Consider the following 2,842-nt stretch of genomic DNA (forward strand, 5'->3'; position numbering starts at 1 on the left):
GTAAGAATATTTCTTGTTTTCTTTCAAGAAACAGAAGAGCTGGAGATTTTGGGGTTCTTTTAATCTAAGCCAAAAACAAATATAAATCCCCCCCCCCCGCCAAATTTCATTTGCTCAGTGAAATAATTAAAACACTGCTTCAAAGCTAAATTATCCCCAGATTCCAGGCTAGAAAACTGAACAGCAGGTGGTACCAATATAAGTGAATAATTAATGATCTATAAAACCAAGTATTATTAATATCATTAATGTTTAGGAGTCAAACTTAGATCGACAATTATGGGGGAAAAAAAAAACCAAAACCAACTCTATAAATCACATGTGGTTACAGGATTCAGAGCATACTGAACGTATGATGAAAAAAAGCAATGACAATCTACCTTTGATGACCAGTAGGAGAATTATTTAAGCTATCAGTATCTGTAACTAAAAAATGTTACTGAAAGGTAGGCAAGAATCCCGAAATTGGTGTGGTGCTGTGCATCAGTAGCCCCAGCTACTCCGCAGGCTGAGGCAGGAGGATCACTTGAGCCCAGTGGTTTGAGTCCCGGGCAACATAGTGATACTCTGTCTCTCAAAAAAAGCCTCAAGTGTTTCTAAAGCCAAGTTTTCATTGAAAGAATAAACAAGTTTTTCAAATACAGTCATATGCCATGTAATGATGTTTTTGGTCAACAACAGACCACATATACATATGATACTGGTCCCCTAAGATTATAATAGAACTGAAAAACTCCTATCCCCTAGTGATGTCACAGCCATTGTAACATTGTAGTGCAGCGCATTACCTTTTCTATGTTTAGATACACAAATACTTACCACTGTGTTACAGTCATCTACAATATTCAGGACAGTAACACGCTATACAGGTTGTAGCATAGGAGCAATAGCCTAGGTATGTAGTAGGCTATACCATCTAGCCTTTGTGTGCGTACACTCTATGATGTTCACATGACAAAATCACCTAACAATGCACTTTTTAGAACATCACTGTCGTTAAGCAATGCAAGAGTATATCACTTAATTTCTTCTTATAATAATTTAAGCTAGAATGAGGATGGTAAATGTAGGAAAATAATAATATTGGAGAAAATACCCTAATGCTTAAAAGTGCCCTCATCTAGCACAGAGAGATCCCCAAGCTCCCAAAAAGTACATTGAAAAAAAATACATTCCAAATATAGGTCTTATAAATATATGTAAAAGAGACAAACAGGATCACATAAAATAACTTAACACAAGTATTAATTACAGATTCTCTAAAACTATGCAATAACCAAGAGAATTTCCTTGACAAAACCATGCTTCAAATTCATTCAACATTCTCTTTCTATACAAAGTCTAATGTGATCTGGCGAAAGATGTGTAAGTGGTGCCTAGTCCAGAGAAATCCATAGCACAGCCCAGACACAGATAGTTGGCAACATAAAAAGGGATATCACAATTCTAATTTCCCTCTCCAGCTGGCTATTGGTGCCAAGCCCATATGCAGAGAGAACTTATGAATTGGAAGAGATCCAGAACCTGGCTACAACAGATATCTCTCCTCCTTCACCTGCTTATTATAAACATGTCATGGAACTTATTTTATGGTGCCAAGTCTCCCATTTACATTCCAAGAGGGAATTTTTTTCTGCAAGTCATACAAATGACCAAGGGTTCTATAATCCTACACTGAGACAATCTTTATAAAGGATCCATAGATCCATAGATCCTTCTAAGAGCATCTATTACTTAAACATTTCCTTAAGAATGGGCACTGAACTTTCTCTAGGGTCACCAAATTATTCTCTGTTATAGTTTCACAGAGAAAAATTACTTACTATGAAGCAGAATCATTGAGTTGATATTCCCTGGATCTGCTGAAGCAAGCCTGCACCCCACCATCTCGCCATAACCGTTTAATCACTCCCGCTAGTTCTGGAGTCATGATTCCTTCTTCAGCACTGCCAGCTAAAACAAATAATTGCCGGGCATCATCCTGAAGAAAGCAGTTAAGAAAGACAGACAGATGATTTCTCCATTTCTTTGACTTAACAACAGTCTCTTTAGAACATATACAATGTTATTTTGAAAGAGGTGTTAGTTAACAGAGACCTTTTCTGGCAGGCCAGTATGACAGAATTTACAACTAAGTCTTTCCCACTTTTCACTCTACTATAGTTGTAAGTTCAGAACTGAGCTAAGGAATGATTTTACTCCCCCACCACTCTTGCACACCACACAACACCACACCACCATCCCCAGAAACGATCCCCTCTGATTGGCCCACAAATCTCCATCCTGATTGCTCCTTATTTTTTGGCAGAAAAAAACTGATTTGTGAGATAGGCATGTGTAACACATTCCCATTCTGTTAAAGGAAGCCTACAGTAAAAATAGAAATGAAAAGACCAGCATGTAAAAAGTAAAGTTTAAACATGTCAAAGGGAGTAAAACATTAACCAAGTTTAAGAAAAAAGTATTCTCTTCTTACCCCTTCAGCCCAGAGAGCTGAAAAGGAAGAAGAGATGGAGGCATTTAATAAATTTAGAAGCCTAGTGAGGGGAATAAATCCCTCAGGGAAAAATTCAAACAATGTCTAGATTTCCCCCAATGGAATAATAATGATGATCTAAGGGAAGGGAAAAAAGGCAGCAGGAGGAAAAGAAAGTAATAAAGAGAGATGTGATCAAAACTTCATGAGTCATACACAGTTTTCTAAGTGGTTATAGTTTTTTTTTTTTTGAGACAGAGTCTCACTGTGTTGCCTGGGGTAGAGTGCCATGGCGTCATCCTAGCTCACAGCAACCTCAAACTCCTGGGCTCAAGCGATCCTCCTGCCTCAGCCTCCCGAGTAGCT

The 2,842-nt window shown here is 37.9% G+C and overlaps 1 protein-coding gene across 1 annotated transcript in view; it reads right to left on the bottom strand.

The window, feature by feature from the left end:
- GNAI3 (guanine nucleotide binding protein (G protein), alpha inhibiting activity polypeptide 3) overlaps nucleotides 1–2,842 on the bottom strand; it is a 70,003-nt gene that overhangs the window by 13,122 nt on the left and 54,039 nt on the right. The window lies entirely within an intron of this gene.

Source organism: Propithecus coquereli, unplaced genomic scaffold, assembly GCF_000956105.1.
Source record: "Propithecus coquereli isolate 6110/MARCELLA unplaced genomic scaffold, Pcoq_1.0 Scaffold289, whole genome shotgun sequence".
NCBI lineage: Eukaryota > Metazoa > Chordata > Mammalia > Primates > Indriidae > Propithecus > Propithecus coquereli.